The following is a 23107-nucleotide window of genomic DNA, read 5'->3' as shown; positions in this document are numbered from 1 at the left end:
ACCACTTCCGAGTTCGAGATTTTTGTCGTTCGCTGTAGTGAATTTCATTTTTACGTTTTGTAGAAATGATAATTCGCCTAGAGTGAACTCAACAAAATTATAGTAAAGTGCCCAGAAGAGCCTTCTACAAACCCATGCAGCATAGCCTGGCAAAGCCTGCCCAGGACCTGGAAATAACATCTAACTTGTAATGCTTAGTGAAAGTATGAACAGAGGACCATGTAGTAGCCTCAAGGGTGGAAATGGTATCCAGATCCTTGAAAAAAGCACTGGAGGATGCAAATGCCCTAGCAGAATGCACCTTTGGCAAGGAAAAACATTTTCCATGAAAACAGTAACACAAAGAAATGGCTTTAGAAATCCAGGAGGAGATGGCTTGCTTAGAGACAGTCAAACCCAAAGTCCTAGGATGAAAGGAAACACAAAGCTGCTTAGTTTGCAAATAACTTTAGTTTTATCCAAATAATATCCGAGCTGCCTATGCAAATCCCAGGTGTGAAGAACCTTTTCACTGGTAGGCTGTGGAGAAGGAAAAAGGAAGGAAGATGAACAGACCAATTAAAGGACAACTCATTGACCACCTTGGACATAAAGGAAGGATTAGTACAAAGAGCAACCCTGTCTCTGTGGAACACCAAGAACAAAGAAATAGCCATGACAGCCTGAAGTTCAGACACTCTCATGGATGAAGTGAGGGCCAAAAGAACAACAATCTTCCAAGCACAATGTTATTAAGGAAGCTGAAGAAGCAGGCTGAAAAGTGGCCCGAGTCAATTCTTCAAGCACAAAATTGAGGTTCCAAAAAGGTGGAATAGGCTTCCTGGGAGGCCTAATATGAAAGATACCTTTAAGAAATTGCTTGACCTCAAATCTACAGGTCAGAGGAGGAATCAAGAGCAGACAATCAGAAATTACAGGTAAACTTTAATTGAAAAATATGCCAACCCAGCATGGTGCAGATAACACACAAGAGAAAAAGTACAGTTTTGTACCTACCATAAATGTAGATGTTCGAAGATCTACATTGCTGCAGTCCTTACATATGGGTAGTCCGCTGTCCTCGGTCGGCCCGAATATCAAAGTATTAGGCTGACGTCGGTCAAGGCGCTTAAGACTGACATCAAGACGTCAGGGTACAAATGCGCATGACCGACGTCATATCCTCAGTCTTTTCTTGCCCCAGATGTCAGAAGACCCTAAAAAGAAAGGCCAAAACCAAAAGACAGCAAACAACCAACCACCCCTGCACTAATCATATTTACAATATTTACAATATTCACAACCCAAACCACACAACCGCCTCTAACTACAGAGGGGAAGGAGGGAGGGTATTGACTGCAGCAATGTAGATCTTCGAACATCTACATTTATGGTAGGTACAAAACTGTACTATGTTCTTCATCTCACATTGCTGCAGTCCTTACATATGGGTAGAATCCCAAAGCAGAGGTAAGGGAGGATGGCAAAATTATAAAGCATTAGGAGCTGCCAAAATGCCCTGTAAAATTGCAGTGGCAAAACCAGCCCTAGATTTAGAGTAAAGTGGAAGGTGGTAATGCTTAGAGAAAGTATGCACTGAACTCCCAGTAGCTGCCTTCAAAATATCCTTAGTAGCCACCCCCCTTAAAAAAGCTGTAGAAGTGGCAGTAGCCCTAGTGGAATGAGGCCTAATCCCAGCTGGAATCTCCTTCCCATGATGGGAATAACAGAAAGCAATACAAAACCCAATCCACTTAGAAATAGTTTGTTTTGAAACAGGTTTGCCCTGAGAACCCAAAGCAAATGAAACAAACAACTGCTGAGACTGCCTGAACCCTTTAGTTCTGTTCAAATAATATCGTAACTGCCTGTGTATATCCAAAGTGTGTAAAATCTTTTCCCCTTTATTTTGGGGGTTTGCATAAAAAGTAGGCAAATGAATAGCTTGGTTTAAAGCCACACTAGAAACCACTTTAGGCATAAAGGAAGGATTAGTACGCAAAGATACCCTATCCTTATGGAAAATTAAGAAAGGCTCAACCGCCATAAGGGCCTGTAATTCAGAAACCCTTCTCGCAGAGGTAATGGCCAACAAAAAAGCAGTCTTCCATGATAAATATTTCAACTCGGCAGTAGCTGCAGGCTCAAAAGGTTGTAGAGTGAGTTTCTCCAACACAAAATTGAGATCCCAAGCAGGAGTAGGAGCTCACGGGGGTCTTATATTCTTTGCCCCTCTAAGGAATTGCTTAAACAAAGGATGAGAAAACAATGGTGGGTCACAGTCATAGTGAGCAGAAATTGCTGCAGCATGAACCTTAATAGAGGAGAAGGACAAACCTTTGTCCAGTAACTCAGTAAGGTATTGAAGAGCCACACTTAAATTAGGCTTAGAAACATCAAAGTCCTTTGCTGTACTCCAAAATAAAAATCTCCTCCATTTATCTGCGTACACTTTCCTTGTACTAGGCCTTCTGGCCTCCAAAATAACATTCAAAACTTGTTGTGGAAGCTGAGACCCTCCAGGGTTTAAAACAGAATATGCCAGGCTGTTAGATGTAGAGAGTGAAGTTTGACATTGAGTAAATGACTGTTCTCCTGAGACAGCAGGTGAGGAATCAAGGCAAAGGCCAAGGAGGCTCCTGCACCAGACTTCTCAGTAATGGGTACCAGTGCTGTCGAGGCCAATCTGGAGCTATTAAAATCATGTTTGGCTTGTCCTGTCTGACCTTCAGGAGTACCTTTGGGAGGAGAGGCAGAGGTGGAAAGGCATACACATGAAGATTGCTCCAATTGAATGAAAGAGCATCCACTTTCCAAGCTGTGGGATGAAACCTTTTTGTGCAAAACTTTGGCAGCTGGTAGTTTAGTGGAGAAGCGAACAGATCTATGTCTGGAGTTCTCCATAACACTGTCAATTTCTGAAATACATGAGGATCCAATTTCCACTCGTGGGGATCCATAATTTGTCTGCTCAACACATCTGCTAAGGAGTTCTGTGCTCCTGGCAGAAACCTTGCCTGAAGATTTAGCTGTAAACTGAGAGCAGTCTCCCACAAAATCATTGCTTGTCTGCATAGAGGATAAGAATGCGTTCCCCCTTGCTTGTTGATGTACCACATGACAGTTGTGTTGTCTGTTAGAACCAACACCTGCCCTGGAAGAAGTAAATCCTTGAAAGCTATTAATGCAAACTGGACTGCTAACATCTCCTTCAAATTGATATGTAGATGTTGAAGTCTGGCAGGCCACATGTCTTGTACCCATTTTCCATTCAGATGAGCTCCCCAAGCTTTGTCTGAGGCATCTGTCGTTAGAATCTGACTCGCCTCTGGCCGGGTCACAGAGAGTCCCTTGTTTAGGTGACATTCCTGAGCCCACCACAAAAATTCCTTTTGAATGCAAGGTATTATCTGAATGACAGTGTCCATATCTTGGCAGTGCTGTGTCCATACATTTTTGAGATACCATTGTAGCTTCCTCATATGCAGTTTGGCATTGGGAAGTACCAGAATACAAGATGCCATGAACCCCAAGGCTTGAAGGACTGTCCTTGCAGTCAGCCTGGACTGACGAGACAATTGATGGAAGTAAAGAGAAAGATTCTTTTGTTTGTCCGGGGTCAAAAGGCCATCTGGGATGCTGTATTCAGTCTCACACCCAGAAAGCACATGTCCTGAGAGGGTACTAGACTGGACTTTATTTCGCTCACAGAATACCCCAGGCATCTTAACACTGCTATCACATACTGTAAATGATGAAGAAGTTCGTCCTTTCCTTGGGCCAGAATCAGGCAATCGTCCAAATAAGGATAGATTTGTATTCCTCTTAGCCTGAAGAAAGCTATCACTGGAGCCAGAACCTTCGTGAACACTCTGGGCAGTAGATAAGCCAAAGGGCAATGCAGAGAACTGATAATGAGAAGTCCCAGCCCGAAAACGCAGATACTTCCTGCAACTGAGCCTGATAGGAACATGAAGGTAAGCCTCCTTGAGATCCAGAGTCACCATCCAGTGATCTTTGCCCAGCAGAGGTAAAAGCTGTTGTAACGCCAACATTTTGAACTTGGGAATGTCCAGATATGTGTTGAGGATAGATAAATCCAAAATTGGTCTCCACGTGTTCCCTTTCTTTGGTACTAGGAACAGGCGAGAATAAAATCCTAGGCCCACTTCTGGCAGAGGGACCGGTTGTATGGCCCCTATTTGAAGTAGCAGAGAAATTTGTTTGTGAGCCTCTAGTCTTTGCTGAGGAGGAACGTCCGGCATGCCTTTGAAAGGAGGCAAGGTATGGAACTAAAACTTGTAACCTTGGTGTATGATATCCAATACCCATCTGTCTTGGGTAATCAAATTCCAATTTTCCTTGAAGAGTGCCAACCTTCCTCCCAAAGGTGCTGCCAGGCAAGAAGGATCTGGCAGCTGAAAAGGTAGGTCATTGGGCCTGTTTACGAAAGGACTGGCCCCTGCCCTCACCCGAAGATTGTGCAGGTGAACTCCCTGTTCTAGGTCTGAAAGAACTCTGAGCTCTGCCCCTACCACGTCTAGATCTACCCCTAGACTGAGAATCATAAGAAGGATACGCCCACCCCTTAGCAGGCCAATTCCTACTAAACTTCGGAGGCTGAACTTGCAAAAAATCTTTAACAGCCTGCATAGACTTAGCCTTGTCATCCATCCAAAATCCTTGTCTTAACATGGTCAGATAAATTCTGATCCCTCAGCCAGGCGTGCCTGTGAAGAACTGAACCAGTGGCAGCCACCCTAGACGAGGCCTGTACAGCATCAAAACCACATTGTAAAGAATGCTTACCCACCTGTTCAGAGACATGCACCAAATCTTGTAATTCTTTACACTCAATGCCTTCCGCCAGAGCATCCACCTTAGACTTCAATTGAGAAAGAAGATAGTTTTGATATTTCAACATGTGAAACTGGCAATTCAAAGCCCTCATAGCTAAGGTAGAAGATGTATAGACTTTCTTTCCCCATCTATCCAAAGCTCTGGCCTCTTTATCTGGAGGAACCAGATTTTTTACAACAGAGGCCTTGACACCCTTAGGTCCCTGACTAACAGTTTCTGGGTCCGCCCTAGGACTCTTATAAAGATATTTATGAGCCTCAGGCACCCTGTAATACCTATCCGGTTTAACAGGAGCAGGAGGCAAAGAATCAGGATTAAGTGAAGCCTCTGCAAACACATCTTCCACAACATCCAGAACAGGGGGCATAGCCAAGGGCCTATGCTGGGGTAAAAGCAAAAATTCCCTAAGCCTTTTCCTGGAATCAGAGAAGTCCTGACCTTCCCACTTAAAATGTTCCCTCATGGAATGAAGAGTCTCTGAAAAGAAAAATCCTCTGGAGGAGAAGCAGAAGGAGTCGAATCATCTGCATCAGAATCAGAATAAGGAGAGTACTCCTGCAAGTCTTCAGTCAAGACTCTGAAACATCCGAAGCCTGCTCAAAACTCCCCAACTCTGGCTCCACCCTAGGCCTCTTATCAGGAGGGGGCAAAGAACCTCTAATCAAAGTAATCAAATCTTCTGCCATTTTAAGCATGTGCTTCTTGGGCACAGACCCTGCTGAACTAGGAGTGACACCAACAGAAGCTAAACCTGGCCTGCCTCTGGGAGAAGCCTTGGAAACAGAAGGAGAGGGCCTAACCACCCTAGGAAGGGAGGGGAGTACAGTAACCTGAGAAGCCCCTTCAGCCTGACCTGCCTCCTGAGAGGCCACATCCTGCAATATCAAAGTCTCCCCCTGGGACTCCAGAGAAGCCTCCGTCGAACCACCGGTTCCACTGACGCTCTAAAGAACCGGCGTCCGAACGGACGACTCATCTTGCCTGGGTTTAACTGCTTTGTCTTTGCGCTTTTCGAAGAAGCGGGCCGGAGAATCCGACGGCATATTATAATTGCACCGCTTCAAGACCAACCTAGCACAATCTAACCTTCGCTTAATAGTGTGCTTATTGAACCTAGCACAAAAGCGACACCCAACAACGTCGTGCTCAGGCCCCAAACAAGGAATACACAAAGAATGATAATCCCTATGCGGTATCTGTTTCCCACAAGAAATACAGTTATTCACTTTTTCTGACATCCGGTAAACCACTGAGGCAAGAAAAACTAAAATATTCCCAACGGGTACTTAGCCAACTTTGATTCGGTCTGAAACTCCGAACTCGAAAAATTTCAGAACGCCGAACGGCACTTGCAACGCTGCTTCTGCATCGGACCATGCGGCAAAAAAGACTGAGGATATGATGTCGGTCATGCGCATTTGTACCCTGACGTCCTGATGTCAGTCTTAAGCGCCTTGACCGACGTCAGCCTAATACTTTGATATTCGGGCCGACCGAGGACAGCGGACTACCCATATGTAAGGACTGCAGCAATGTGAGATGAAGAACATCCACAGAAATCTCCACAGAAAGGGGTTCTTGATGGTGAGAGAGGCCCCAGACAGAAAATTGCTTCCATTTGGACATATACGAATTCCTGGTGGTGGGTTTCCTAACCTCCAGCAAAACCCAAAGTACATCCTCAGAAAAAAAGCACCTGAAAGGGATCAAAATCCAATTACCCATGGCATCATTTCAAGAGGGGACAAGTGAGGATGGATAGGAGTTCCCTTGTCTTGAGTGAGGAGATCCACCTAGTGAGGTAATTTGTGATGATTGCCCATGGCTAAGTGAGAAAGAAGGGAGAACCAATGCTTTCTGGCCCAAAAGGGAGTCAGTAGCAATATTTTGTGAAGAATCTTGTCTGATCTTGTGCAAGACCCATGGTAACAGAGGAAGGGGAGGGAAGGCATACAGACATTCCCTCCCCTTCCTATGTTACCATAGGTCTTGCACATGGTAACAGAGGAAGGGGAGGGAAGGCAAGGCATACAGACACATTCCCTTCTAAGGGAAAGACAGGGTATCCACTTTCAAAGCTAGAGGACTTGGGACTGTGGAACAGAATATAAGTTGTCTGTTTAGAGTGTACGCAATACGACCTACCTGAGGAATACCCCACCAATGGATAATGTCCAGGAAAACATCTCCATGAAGCATCCATTCATAAGCTTGTGTGCTGGACCTGCTTGGGGAGTCTGTTACTAGATTGTGATCTGAGGGAATGTAAACTGCCTGAAGAGTTGCTTGATACTGGATATCTAGATTATGGACTTGAAGAGCTAGTCTACAAATTAGATAGGACCTTGTGCCCCCTTGCTTGTTGACAAAGCAATTCAATGTGGGATTGTCTGTGAAAACTTTGAATGGTCTTGGATGTAGGAAGGAAAGAAAAGCTGGAAGAGCCAGAAACAGAACCTTCATCTCCTTTATATTGACATGGTCTGGCCTCTGATGGGAAGGCCAGACATCCTGAACCTTGAGGGGGTCACAGGAGGCATCACACCCCTGAGGCATCTGTAAAGAGCTCCTGAGTTGGAACTGCAGCTTGAAAAGGAAGACCCAGGTTAAGAAAAAGTTGATGAATCCACCACTAAAGCTAGAGCTTGAGCTAGGGAATGAAAGGTACCAGGAAGTCCAGTGGGTGGCAATGTTGCAGTCACACTGACGTGAGGTACAACTGATGCTTTCTCATATGGAGCCTGGTGAGAGGCAGCATGGAAGTGGTGGAAGCCATGAACCCGAGAACCCTGAGAAATTCCCAGGCTGAGACAGACAACAGAGGAAGTAGGGATTGGAGAAAGGCAATTAGAGAGAGACTCTTGGAGGCAGGCAGGAATGCCTGCATGGGAACTCTCTGAAGACAGCAACTGGGGAAAATATGACCTTGGAAAGGAGTCAGAACTGATTTCTGGAAGTTTATTGTGAATCCCAGAGTCTAACAGGGAAGTAGTGAACTTGATATCCTTCAGTAGAGTGTTGGGGAAGGAGCTTGATCGCCTAGATAAGGAAAGACCGAAATTCCTCAAACCCTGCAAAAAGCAATGACAGGAGTGAGGCATTTGGTGAATTCCCTCGGGGCAGTAGAAAGGCCAAAGGGCAAAGCAGAGACCTAAAAATGGGAGGAAGAGACAGAGAAATATAAACATTCCCTGAAGACAGGATGGATGGTGATGCAAAAGTATGTATCCTTGAGATCCAGAGACCAGAAAGGGCAGGGTAAAAGAAAAGATAATGTTTGCAGAGATAACATTCAGAAGAAAGGTGAGAAAGGTGTACAGCTGGGAAAGATCCAGAACTGGTCTCCAAGAGGCCTCCTTCTGTGGGACCAGAAACATTCTGGAGTAAAATCACTTCCCCATCTGGGCAGGAGGCACTGCCTGAAAAAGAATGAAGAACCTCTGGGAAGAGACAGGGCTGTTCCTGAGAATGTTGAGGAAGGGATTTCAAAAACATGCAGCATCTGTGATGGCTAGTGGACAGAACCAAAGAGTCTGAAGTTATCTGAAGCCCATCTGGAAGAGACAGGGACAGACAGAGGGACAAGGGAATGCGGCCAAAGGCAGTAGGAAACAACCATAAAATAGAACCTGGCTTATCCTGGAAAGGTGGTTTCTGGGAGGCAGGAGTCTGATTAAGATTTAGCAGAAAGCACATGCCTAGAAACATCCTTTCCCTTGGGAGGATGACGTGATTGCCTACGAAAAGCAGATGGAGAGAGAATTTCTCTGAAATTTGGGAAAAGGAGATACAAAAATATGTTTCAACTCCTGTAAGGCTGTACTATTTTTCAGGAGACTTGAAAAATTCAGCTGCCGCAGATCTGAAAAGATTTTTATTATCCAAGGAGCATCTAAAAGTTTGGCTTTAATGTCATCAGACAGAGCCTGAACACGAAGCCATGAATAAAGTCTCTGACCCAAAGGCAGAAGCCCTGGAATAGGCATCAACTACATCATGGACGCATTTGATTGAGTGTCGGGCAACCTGAGAAGTACAGCCCAGCAGGGAAAGAGTTAACGCCTTTCCCTCAGAGTCAGGAAGGTCAGAAACCCCCTTAGAAACTTAAGAAAGGAGGGCCAAAACATACTTGGCCATACAAGTCTGGTAGTTGAAGGCCCTGAAGGATAAATTACCAGCAGGGTAAACTGTTTGCCCACACTTTCCATAGCCCTTATCCTTATCAGAAAGCAAGGTTGGTAGAGGGCAATCATTTGGAGGGCTTATCACAGGGGAATGACACTACAGAAGGGGCAGTTGAAGGGCTTTTGTACAGAACTCATGAACTATCTAGAATCTATTTTGCTTCTTAGGTGCAAGGGGCTGACAGTCAGGGGCTACAGGGAAACTATTAGAAGGGCAGCCAGAACAGCAGATGGCTTAACAGACCATCTGTAGGAGCTTATATCATCTTTTTTTGAATCGGAGAGACTCAAGAACAATCACACTTGAAATAATCCATCATATAGGCAACTGTAGCCCCAAAAAAGTGTTCCTCCATGGGGAAATCTGGACTTATGGAATCCTCCTCCTCCAAACCACAGTCGAAAGGTAAAGGGATTTGTGAAGGGTAAGCCAAAGATTCTTTCTCAAAGTCCAGGTCTTCAGACGAATCCAACTCCCTGGGTCTCAAGGGAGTAGAAGACCAAGGAGGAGCAGACCCCTTGAGGAGGCTTCAAGACCAAAGCATCAAATAAACTTGGAGTGAAATCCATCCATTCACACTGGGGATCCTTAACAGGGGATATATGCCTTGTTTTTGCTTCTTTTTGTGCAGGACATCTGCACAAAACACCCTTGGAAGGTCAGACTCCTGGCATGATTCGATAATGATTGTAGGAATTTCTTCCTCAACTAAGATATGAGAAATCTCCCTCAGTACTTCAGAAATAACCAGCTGAGGTTAACAATCAATGTCAGGTACAGAGGTTTGGAAAGCCTCAGAGGACATGTAAGAAGCTGGATCCATTCCAGCCTCCAACAGGGTCAGGGTAGAAGAATCTGAAGCAACTACCAGATGGTCTTCTGAGGTTTCACCAATCTTGACACAGACATCTAGGGAAGACTGGACATCAGCCAGATCAGGCCTAACTTTCTTGGCCTTCCTGGCAAATGGCTGGCCCTCAAGAAGGGAGGATTCCACCACAGCACCCTGAGCCAACAACTTCAGACACTGGTTCCCCTAGGTATATGGACAAGGGGAGGAGGTGACTACACAGGCTCTTGGGCACAAATGTCTCACAGATAGAACACGGTCCATGATCATGGGACACACCCAAACAGAAGAGAGACTGGTTGTGACATTCGTTATGGGGAATCTGCCTCCCACACTGACATTTTTCCTTTCTGGATGACATGAACACAATAACCACAACAAATAAGAGAAGCAGAAGAAACCCCAATGGGGCACTAATCTGAAAACGCATCTTGGTAACCAGCACAGCAGAAGGGTATTAATTCTGAATTTAGCAAAGGCATTCAGACTGGCAGCAAAGAAGTTCAGAGTGTGTGAATCCACAAATCATCTTTACGCTCTATGCTTTATGCAGAAAGCATATATGTGGCATAGGATGTCTGTAAGAACTAAAGGCTTTGGTATATTGGCCGGACATTGGGCTTTCCTTGGCAGGAGATCCCTTAGGTAAAAAATACTTCAACAGTGATTTGGAAGGAAATTTACATTTTTGACCAATTTTATGATAGAGGTTAAAATAGTAAGGATTTGTGTAGATGGCTGTTGAAATTAAAGAACTGAGATGGATAAAGTTTCCCTCAATTTTAGTAAAATAGGTTGCCAGAGAAAAATAATGACGTTAATAAATTCCATCAATATTTTAGTTTCATTGTTCCAATGTCTGTTGACAGTAAAGCTATTATGAATATATTTAAATCTAAATGGAAAGTGGTTATGGGGAATAATGCTCTGACAATGGTGGTTGGGTCAGCCCCATGTTTGTCTATAAAAAGAATCTGAAAATGCACTTGCTAAAGACTAATATTTAGTGTTATTTGCCATTACTAATAAATTATTAGACACGCATTCATGTGGTTTTTGCAAGTACTGTTGGTTTATTAATGTAGGTGCTAACTTGCAACTTTTAAATATGAATTTATCTGTGAGTATTAAAGCACTTCAACTGTAATAATGAGTATACAAGATATACTGCTACACGTATAACTTGTGATAATTTATTAGCACATATATGCAATTAAAAAGAAATGTAAAACAACTGCATTGTTTAAATACTGCCAAGGGTGTAGACATTTTAAGCGTTTTTGTTTCTGTAGTAGATCAGGCTTTTATTGTTATGAAATGAGATTTAAATGTGTGTTTATTGAAGGAATTAAAAGGCAGATTTATTTGAAATATTTATCAGATAGTTTTGATTTTATAAATTGCTTTCATGATATGGATATAAACAGTGCATTTAATATACGAGTAATTGATTGGTTGACTGGAATTACCTGATTTTAACCTTTTTTCAATGGGAAAATGATATATATTTCTTAGTTCTGATGAAGTTTGGAATGGAAGTGCTTAGCTTTATAATAAATCATTGACCATTTTTGAAAGGAGAATATTTCTGTCTGCTTCTGCTATACAAAGTTGATGTTATGATGATGCCTCTTGCAAAGGATGAATTGCTTGAGATTCTTAAGGCACACACTAGTAGTAAAATTTTGTGCAAAAATGAAATATCAGTTAATTACAAACAATCTGTCAGTTTTCCTGAAGTCTTTGGATCTGTGAAGATGAAATCTAAGCTGCTGATTCACTTCCAATAATGCAGCACATTTTCTCCCTTGTCTGAAAATTTTAGAAGGAATACAGGTAGAGTGATAACCTGATTAATGTTGGATTGAGAAGCCACCCTAGACATATAGATATATATATATATATATATATATATATATATAAAAAAAAAAAAAAAGAGAGAGAGGGGTTCATACTTAGAGAAACTCTATCCTTATAAAAAATCAAGTAGCGATGATCTGGAGGAAGGGACCTGGAGTTCGTATACTTACTTAGCAGAAGTGACAGCAACCAAAAAAATCATTTTCCAAGACAAGAATTTATGGTCTATCTTTGCCTATGGTTCAAACGGAGGTGGAGTCAGAGCTTGTAGCATGAGAGTCAAATCCCATGAGGGACTAGGATCCTCGACTGGAGGACTGAGTAGAAAGATGTCTTTTTACCTTTGCACAACTTTGAAAAAGCCAAAGAGGAGTGATTTTCACCTGAATGAAAATTAGAAATAGCTGCCAACTGAATTTTGATAGACGAATAACTTTGCCCCGCTGTTAAAAATGAAGGCCAAAAATTTAAGAACCAGAGAGGTTGGGGCAGAGAAGCGATCCAGGTCTCTCTGGAGGGCCCAGATTGAAAATCTCTTCCACTTACTTTTGTAAATTTTTCTAGTAGAGACCTTTGGAGAAGATAAGACAATATGGCAGACTGAGGAGGAAAGCCTGGACTGTCTAGCCATCACTGGAAGTGCAGAAACCATATAGTTAACTTGACACCATTGGTATCCATATGATTCATTCCAGTCAGGTAAGAGAGGTGGTCTGGACTTGGGTCCAGTATCCAAGGCAGATATAGGAGATGAGGCCACAGAAAAGGAAACCAAACTTGACGGGCCAAAAAGGTACAATGAGGATAACCATGCTCTTCAACCAGAATGCTTTCTGTATAAATTTGTTGCCGGATAAGCATACAGGAGACTGGAGGGCCAATTGTGGACTACAGCATCCCTCGATGAATCCCCCGATAGAGGGACAGGGCAAAGAACTTGCTGCACTTATTGTTATGGGAAGAAGTGAAAAGATCACAGCATGTCTGGCCCCATAGATGGAAAATCCTGTCTGACACTTTGATACTGAGAGACCACTCGTGAGGAATCAGAATGGACCTACTTAATCTGTATGCAAGCACGTGGTTTTCCCCAGTATGTACACTGCTATCAGAAACTGGCTTGAAGAGATCATCCACTGCAACACTGTCATTGACTCTCGACATAAAAGACAAGATCTGGTTCCCACCTGTTTGTTGCTATACCAGACTACAGACACATTGTTAGTTTGAATCACAATTATCCCAGAGGGGAGAGCATCTTCAAAGGCTTGCAATACTAGGAGGACTGCTCTCATTTCCAGGAAACTAATGTGTGAATTGGCCTCTTCTGGGGACTTCATACATTGGACTCTCTTTCCCAAGAAATACCCCCCATTGGGGGACACCCATGGTCACTGTGGCTACCAAGAGAGGGATAACAAATGGTTAGCCCTGAGAAACTTCAGCTGAACGGATCCACCAAAGGTGTTCCTTGCAAACTTGTGTGATCCTGACTGGTGTGTACAAAGGCTGCTTTAGAAAATACCACTGTACTGACAGAGTCCCTGCAAAATCGGCATATAAAATCTGGCTAATGGAACCAGAATTATTGCTGCTGCTGCTATGGACCCTAAGGCTTGCAAGACTAGAGAGACTGAAGGGGAAGAATGCAATATCACTTCCATAACCTGGGATCTGAGAGTCTGTATTCTTGCTGGAGGAAGTGACACTGATTATGTCTAGATGAGCAACTATGAACTTTAGATTCTGTGTAGGTGTGAGCTGTGGCTTGTTTGTAGTCAACTGTGAAGCCCGAATGGTGAAACAACTGGAGCAAGTAGTCCCTCGCTTGTACAAGCAGATATCTGCTTGGAGCAGTCAGGAGCAAGTCATCTAGATACAGAAACACCTGGAATTCCAGAAGTCTCAGGTGAGCTGCTACCACCACCATGCATTTGGTGAACACCCTGAAAGTGCTCTGAACTGGTAATGACTGGCTCCCAGTCACAAGTACAGATATCTTCTGGAACACCTGTTCATTTTGACATGATAGTATGCATCCTGAAGATCTATCAAGAATACCCAATTGTCATTTAGCAGCAGGGGCAAAATGGAATGAACAGTGGCCATCTGGAATTTTGAATATTTCATTGTACTGGTTTAGCTTGCTGAGATCCACGATGGGTCCCCAAGTACCTGTATTTTTTGGCACTAAAAAGAATCTTGAGTAGGTTTCAGATCCTAACTGGACTGGGAGGACTTTTTGGATAACTTTTTTCTAGCCGTTTTTCTATTTTCAAGGTTGCCGCTTCCCTCTGATTGGGTGGTTACATCGGAAATCTTTTTCATTTTCATTGGGGAGATTTGGGAAAATAGTATGAAATAACCTCTGGATATGATCCTCTGCACTCAAGTATCTCTTGTGATGGATGCCCAGGCTTCTGAGTGCAGAGACAAGTACCAGCCCAACTGCCTCCAAAGTACAGCAGCCAGGCAACCATTCAGGAGTGCTAGTAGTGTTCATCTGGGAAGGTATCCCTGAAACCCTGGTTCTGCAGGCTACTTCTGCCATGAGGGCAGCGCCTTCTGTTAGAGTTCCATTCAATGCCCTGGATAGAACCATCTCCTCATGTGTCTTGGAAAGGCCCTTGGGACTTGTGAAACAATATCTTCTTACTGCCTTGATTCTGAGAGAAGACTCTCTGAAGGACAGAAAAACAGATCACAACGGCAGACCAGATCTTTCCATCCTGCTCACTTCTGGACAGAGTTTCCCTCACTTTGGGGCCAAACAAGGATAATCCATCAAAGGGAACGTTGATGAATGAAGACTTGATGGCCTCTGCAAAATTGCACAGGCACATCTAGGCATGTCTCCTAAAGGCTATGCCTGAACCAGCTGCCTTTGAGGTACCTTCAGCAGCATTGTGAGATATCAGCCTCATGGGTGCTTTGTAAATGGACTGGAGTGGCCAGTTGTGAAGAAGCGTTCTATTGGTCCTCAAAAGACATGGACCCGGAAAGAGATTTGGAGAGCTCCTTGGTCAAATCTCTTTGTAACCTGGTAAAGTGCACCTGATAATTCAGCAATCACAGGCCAAAGGTCACTGAAGCATAAATGCACTTGCCAAATCTGTCCAAGACCCTAGACTCCAGACTAGGAGGATGGATAGATGAGCTCTGCTGCACGAGCTGTTTAATGGCTGCCACCACAACCATAGTATCTACAGAGACTCCCTTGCTCCACTTGGCTCTGTTGCCTGTGGATAGGCTTCATGGTATCTGGCTCCTTCCATGCATGGTGTATGACTAAGTCTATCAATTTAACAGCCAGTGGGACCATCCAAGATGTAGCTGGGCCAGACTCAAAAGCTTCCAGAAACACCAATTCCTCCTGGGAAGCGTGTTCGGAAGACTGCCCACCTTCTCGCTTGAGAAGTTCCAGGATCTCTGCAAAGGAAACATCATCAGGTGGAGATCTTGGGGACCCCTCCCCTTCACTGAAGTCAGTGTCCTTGGTGAGAAATTTCTGGGAGGAATCTAGGTTTCTCCTCTTATGCTTTCCCTTCCTAGGGACTTTATCGGTGGGATGGTCTGGTGAAGTATCAGAAGTGATAAGGGAGTCATGAGGAAGGACTGACTGAAGGCTTGATTGGGTTGGCTGTCCCAGTGATAAGATCTGAGAAGCTCAGAGCTGAAATTCAATGGTAGGACACAAGTAGGATCCAAAGGGGGGTTAAGGATGTCCTCTCAGTAAAGAGAAGGCCCTTCTCCACTACCTCAAAGGCAGAAGGTCCAGGGGAACAGCAGCTGGCCACAAAGGAGCTGTAGCCACTTGTGTTGTTATACCCTGAATCCCTACAGACTCTTGTCTCAAGGAGGGAGTCAGACCAGAGCTGTCCAATGTCTAGGTTCCAAGGGGTAAGGACATCAACAGCTTCTGATTTGACCTTAACTCCCCAGAGCTGGTGTCAACGCTTTGTCTCTACAAGTAATCCTGCTCCAAAACAGCCACAACCACATGACTCAGGAACATGGTCAGAGTGAAAGAATGACCTGTCTTTGGATCCAAAGATGACACTTTCAAAGATCTTGGATCAGACGTCTGTGAAACCACAGATATAATTGGAGAAGGAGACATCATTTGAGGTTGGGTAGAGGGAAGGCTCACAGGTCCAATAATAGACTGAGATGGGTTCACCCACACCTGGATCTGAGCTCTGAGAAACTTTCTTATCATTCTATCCACCCCGGCTTCAGATAGGCTCCTGAAGGACCTAAGGGAGGAGCTGGCTGAAGGTGGTCTGGAGAGTTTCCTTGGCTTTTCCTGCAGGAAAGGGGAATGGAGGCAAGGAGATATCAGCTCTGGTGTATAGTGGGAAGACCAGGTCCGACACAATTTATCCTTGGATGAGCAAGGATCCAAGAAGATCAGATCCAACTGTTGTGAGATTTTGCTTGGAGGCTCGATTATCGGAGCCGATCTGGGAGAATGGTCTGGGGACCATTTCCTGGAGACTTTCTCCTTCAGAGCGGAGTCAGACTTCCCTTTATCACACCTCTTATCAGGGGGTTTGAGCCCCAGCAGAAAAGGAAGAAGGCAACATACCCCTCAAGACTATTTTTTTCCTCTTATTCCTCATTGCCCTGGACTTAAATCCTGCACAGACAGAGCAATGGGTGTCCAAATGGGTAGTGCCCAAGCAGTAAATACACTCCCTGTGGGCATCAGAATTGTGGATCTTATGCCCACAGGAAGTGCATTTTTTGAAGCCCGTAGGCTTGTCAGACATGTTACGCACTGCCAAGGAACATAGAGAATTTTTTTTTTGTTTAAATAAACAGAAAACAATGGTACTGGAAAATACCCTGTAGTGGACAGGGAAAGGAAGCAACAGAAGAAAGGGTAGCAACAATGGTACTGGAAAATACCCTGTAGTGGACAGGAAAGCAAGCAGCAGCAGAAGAAAGGGTAGCAACAATGGTACCTAGAAGATTACCCTGTAACAGGTAGGAAGGCCTAAACAGAAAGGGACAGAACACAGAGAAACCTGAAAAAAAATATAAGAAAGGCTAAGACAGAAAGGGTGATAGACATCAGTTGAATAAGTTAGAAAAACTCACAATACATAACTAAAACACCTAGTTTGCACCCTATAGCTCAACAGCAGAAGATCCACAAACGACATTGCAGCAAACAAAATCTGGGGTATGCAAACATTATAGGGCATTATGGGTTCCATGAAGTGGGATCCATGAATCCCACAAAGCGGCTGAGCCGGATCCCACACCTATCAGTTGAGGAATGAATGAAAATGACATCAGATCTTTTAACCGCTGTAGTTCACATCAAAGCACACCTGCAATAATCTCAATGCAGCATAGAATATCAAACTTTTGCTAATAGTATCTGGCTTTGGAAAAACAGGATGACAAGAAAATTATCTGTAAAACTAAATTTATTGTGTGACATTTATGCCATCCATGATAACATGTTCAAAGCAGACAGTACTTTTTAAAATGTAAGATACTGGAATTACACTGAATACAGTTCAGTTTCAAATTCATATGTATTCAGAACAAAAAAAAATGTTCATATTGAAAGAAAAATTAACAAATTCTTAAATGTTTCAGAAGCAGTACAGAAATCACGAAATAAGACTGTATGGCTTCATCAAATAAAGATGCCTTATGGATGCTGAATTGCTTGCCTATGGCCCTGACCCACAAATCTCGATATAAACATTAATCATCATATGCAGCACATGGATAAGAATACAATTTCAGACTAAAAATCTTACAATATAGTTCTGACCATTTTATAAAAGTGGCATTTGTCATGTTTATCAAGATGTACGAGAAATGTTTATTTTGAAAGGCTGTAGTTAAATACTGAAAACTAGTACTGATCAATACTGAAAGAGTGCCTTAATATGAGTATTTGGTGAAGCTTATAGTTGAAACTGTCAGTTCACAAAGTTAATGAACAAGGGAAATTAACAACTGCAAATCCCCTGCAAAACAATATTGAAAAGGCACAATTTCGACAAGACAAACAGAATGCATGCCACATTAATGAGGTGCTGTTCCATAAATGTGCTGAATACTTGGATAAAGACAGCATAAATAACCACATTATAACATGTATTGACACAAATTTCCACAAACTAATTAATCCGCTTCTGTCTGACATCAGCATACCACAATTCAAATACAGCCTGCTAGGGAATCTATTCCGGTAGACAAGGGCAGAGATGAGCAGCCCCTACCTAAAAGGGATTTGATAAATCATATGCGAGGTCAACTTTTGAAGAAAACACATTGTGATTATAAATGGAGCAAATGCTGTATTCATGATATCTTTAAAATGGATACTTGTGTTTAAACTTCTGCATAAAAATATAATAACATGGGTTATAAATATGCCAGTGCTTGCTATGAGACATACCCATATTAACAAGTTTACAGTTTAGCAGTTCTAACTTTTAGGATATCATTCTGAAGACACTTTCTTACAAATAACCACATTTTTATTTCTAAAAGTGCATTTGTGCACATGGTACACCCTGCCACCATATATATATATATATATATATATATATATATATATATATATATATATATACATACACACATACACGGAGCACTGAAACTTTGCTTCAATCATCAGGCTAGATTAAAATTTTAACTGTAATATATCGAATATGGAAGTCTGATACGATGAAACAAAGTTCTGCAGTACATTTTTCTGCAAATCACACAGTAACATTTGTGGCCCACAGTTCATGCCACAACATGCTGGCAAGCTTCACCGAACTGCATCAATTCACAGTAACCTTTGATGAGTGAAGAGGACAGCAGAAATGGTTAATAGGCAAGAGTTTTGGAGGAATAACAGAAACAGCATGAAGGAATATACAATGGCACAAAAGACAACAAGAATAATTTTCTATACTATGCTGAAAGGAATACACAAATACATTTTTTTAAATACATATTTTTATGGGTACACAGATCAGGAGACCAAGCACACCCAAGTGCAAATGTTCTGCACATGGAGGAGGACAGAACTGAAAGGAAAAATAGTTTGGGCAAATAGTGTAACAGCTGCAAAGTAGGTCTGAGGAAGAACAGTAACAGTTACCCCCCCCCCCAGAATGAAATCAGCTGGCAAACTGCTTGTCTGTCTGGTCCTCAGCTACATACAGCTGAAGATGTGATGCCTTCTCAAACTACAGACACAATGCCAAGACTTCCAAGTGTATGGCCACTAAATTCACTACATTCATTTTCAGCCGATGAACGAGATAAGGAAGAACAGTTTCCACGCTTGCCAGCCCCACAACAAGGCGACTCTTTCAGGACATTATGCGAGTCAATTAGCAACAAAGGAGCTAGTAAGAAAAGAACATAGTTTGGACAAGGTGGTAATAGAGAACAAAGTTATGGACAATATAACAAACGTGGAAAATGGACATATTAGTCAGGTACGGACTGATAATTCAGACCCTTATGTTGTTAATTTATCTAGTTATGTATTTAACAAATGGGAAATGTCTGTTTTAAACACAGGTCTAAAATTTATTCCAACAGTAATTCCTAGACCTTATGAATTGAAGAGTGAAATTTTCACATTAGTACGCAAAATGCATACAAAGGAATATTTTTTTGAAACTAAAACAACTGATAATATAGAATCAGGTAATACCAGTGATTCTAAATCTGACGAAAGTTTTTACTCATGTGACTCAGACATAGAAGCTAATGCATATAGTAAACTAGATAGGTCTTGTATTAAAGTTAATAGCAAGTTTATACCGCCTTGTAAAAATGAAAGTATTTTACGATTTAATACAGCTGTTAATGTCATGTTAGATAAGGAAATGATTGAATTTAATAAAAAAGCTAGAATGTATAATATGACTAAGCAGGAATGGTTAAGCTTGAAACAGTTAAGTGAAAATGTCAATTTGGTTTTCAAACCCTCAGATAAGGGGGGGTAAATTAGTCGTCATGGAAAATCAGAATTCTTATAGGACGTGTATGGATCACTTAAATAATGTTACTATATACTGTCAAGTGTCCAAAGCAAGACATTTAAAGGCAATTGATAATTATAAATAATTATATAAAGGAATACGCTTAAATTATTTTCTAAAAAAGGTGTTAATGACAAATTTAGCAGCAAAGATAGTGTGATTGCTAAATTTTATTGTGTTTCTAAAATACACAAGAATGCAACATATCTTCCAGGACGACCTATAGTTTCAGATATTGGTTCCTTTACATATAATGTGGGCTGTTTACTACATGAATGTTTGGTTAATACAGTGGTTAAATTGCCAGCATATATTAAAGATTCTTTTGATTTGTTGGATAAACTGAAGCAGATATGCTGGCAATCAGATATACATTTTTTGGTAATAGATGTTGTTAGTCTATATACCAGCATACAACATCATTTGGGCATGGAATCACTTATTTACTTCATGGGGGACAGCCTTAAAACTCAATATATTAAGGAACTAACACATTTCTGCTTGTCTAATATTTTTGAATTTAATGACAAACTCTATCAGCAGTTACAAGGGACGGCAATGGGGGTAGCACTTGCCCCCATGTATGCAAATCTTTTTATGGGCCTGGTTATAGTCATATTTATAGGAGTTAATTTTATAAAAAATATGTTGTGAAGTATTTTCGTTATATAGACAATTTGATATTCATTTGTAAAGGTGGAAAAGATCAAGTCAATATTTTTATTGAGTATTTAAATAATAGTAGATTCCTAACTAAATATGATGGTTTACAAGAAGGCCATAAAGTGAACTACTTGGATTTAACATTAGAGGGGATGACAAATGGCAAATAAGAACACGTATATAAAGAAAATTTGATACACCTAATTATGTGTTCTAATGGTAACAGTTGTCATCCTGCACATACAATTGAATCATTACCATATGGAGAAATGTTAATTAAAAGATTGTGTTGTGATTTAGAATTAGGCATCAGAAACCAGTAACATGTTTACATAAAGAGGTTATACTGAATTAACAGTTAAAGAATGTTATAATAAAGTGTTTGGACACAAGTTAAGAAATGATAAAATAAAATATAACCATAATTGGTGGAGTAATGATGATAAAACTTGGGATGTAGAATGAACAATGGCTCATGTGTCTAAATACAGTATTTTTTCAGACATATTACAAAAACTTATTAAAGGCTTGTGGAACAGTATGAAAAAGGAAGGACCCTCCACTTATGAATGTACAGTTTAGGTTTTCCTATCAAAAGGTACAAATCTTAAAGATTTCCTAGTGCACAGTGTTTATAAAAAAACAAAAGAAAATATAGAGAATTTTATGGTAAATACAGGAACACAAATAAGTGGAAATTGTTCTTTTTGTCAGTATATTACTTACAGTTTTGAGGAAATAAATGGAATTAAATTTGATACGAAATGTTTTACATATAAAAGTGTGGGGGTGATTTATGCTATTAAATGTGAATGTAATAAATTTTATAAAGGAGAAACTAAAAAGAGTTTTAACAGAAAGAATAAAAAAGCATGTTAGAGATATGAAAAATCATAAAATATTTAGTCCGTTGGTAGAACATAGTAATAAAAAACATGGAGGGACCCCTTTAAAATTTAAAGTTACCATTTTAGAACAAATTAATGCTAAATATTAGTGAAAATAGGATGAAGTATCTTTTAAGGAAGAAGGAATCTACTATAACTCTTAAATATAATACATTGCAACCCATAGGACTTAATCGGGAAAGCAATTGGAAAAGTTTTATTTTGAGTAGATACACTTGAATGTATTAAATAGAAACAGTACTTATTCAGCAGTTATATTAATGAATGTAATTGATAATAGAATTGTTTAGAAAAGTATGTAATTGGTTAATTAACGCTCATTATATAAAGATGTGTATTGGGAATGTTTTAGTTACTCTGTAAAGGCTATTTGGCCAAGGCGCTACGAGTTTACAGCATTGGTGTTATTAGCTGCTATTTTAGCTTGCATTATATGAACTGGCTCTTACTGAAATTCAAATTGTTTTTGTGGCTGTTTATTTAAAGTTGGAGTATTGAATAAATGCATTCTTAATGCAATTGGAGCAGGGATATCACTGGAAAAGTGGTGGTTCGTTTCTTCATCAAGTGTTTTTGTTGTTCACAACATTTGTGGCCAACAGTTCATGCCACAACATGCTGGCAAGCTTTACCGAACTGCATTAATTCACAATAACCTTTGATGAGCGAAGACGACAGGAGAAATGGTTAACAGGCAAGAGTTTTGGAGGAATAACAGAAACAGCATGATAGAATATACAATGGCACAAAAGACAACAATGAATAATTTTCTATACTATGCTGAAAGGAATACGCAATTTTTTTTTAACTGCATATTTTTATGGGTACACAGATCAGGAGACCAAGCACACCCAAGTGCAAATGTTCTGCATATGGAGGAGGACAGAACTGAAAGGAAAATAGTTTGGGCAAATAGTGTACTAGGTCTGAGGAAGAACAGTAACAGTTATCCCCCCTCCCCACAGGAAAGAAATCAGCTGGCAAACTGCTCGTCTGTTTGGTCCTCAGCTTCATACAGCTGAAGATGTAATGCCTTCTCAAACTACAGACACAATGTCAAGACTTCCAACATTCACTGGACACAACTGTGCCCGGACTACAGGAAATGGTTACTGGCACAGAAAGCCCCTTTGCTAAGTGGAACTGGCTTTTGTCAAACTGTACAAATAGTCCTCATGAAAAGGTGTAGAGGTTCAGAAGAAACAGAATATCCTGTCAATGAAAAGGTGTAGAGTTTCAGAAGAAACAGAATATCCTGTCAAGGAAGTCAAATGAAAGGTAAACAAATAATGCTGGTTTTGAAAATAAAACTATTACTGATGAAGTCTTCTAATGAGCAGCAACATTTAGTGGTTTCAGACTACACAGTTACAGTATACATTTTGCTCAGCATTCACATCAGTTGTTAGATGATAACATCCCATGACCACAATTACCTGAGTATTCTGAAAGTGACTCTGCAGCAGTCTAACTGCTTCTTCTTCAAGGTCATCTGAACATCTAATATTTTGGAATGGCACTGTACATTGTTTATGTACCCATTATGTTGAATGGAGAGCCCATTCAGTACATCTACCATGATTATTTCCTATGTTTCATAAAGATGGCAGCACTGTCATTCATAAGTGCATATATTTTAGGGTCATGTTGAGAAACTGGGAAACTATAATGCAAGTCACATCATGCAACAGCAGCAGTGCAGTGAGCATCAGTCTTATGAAGAAATCCTGCTTCCAAAAGACTATCAGAAAGAAAAGAAGTATGAAGGTGAGACGTGTGTATAT

At 41.3% G+C, this 23107-nt stretch overlaps 1 protein-coding gene across 2 annotated transcripts in view; it reads right to left on the bottom strand.

Annotated features, from left to right (window-relative positions):
- Positions 1–17154: 17154 nt before the first annotated feature.
- ATP13A2 (ATPase cation transporting 13A2) overlaps positions 17155–23107 on the bottom strand; it is a 2158003-nt gene continuing 2152050 nt past the window's right edge. For both annotated transcript variants that reach the window (XM_044061825.1, XM_044061826.1), the window contains exon 29: positions 17155–23107. This exon is cut by the window's right edge and continues 1075 nt beyond it. The gene's annotated coding sequence lies outside the window, so the exon portion shown is untranslated.

The sequence above is a fragment of the Protopterus annectens genome, chromosome 2.part0 (genome assembly GCF_019279795.1).
Source record: "Protopterus annectens isolate FY-2018-M chromosome 2.part0, PAN1.0, whole genome shotgun sequence".
In the NCBI taxonomy this organism is placed as follows: Eukaryota; Metazoa; Chordata; order Ceratodontiformes; family Protopteridae; genus Protopterus; species Protopterus annectens.
This window is presented reverse-complemented; position numbering and strand designations above follow the sequence as displayed.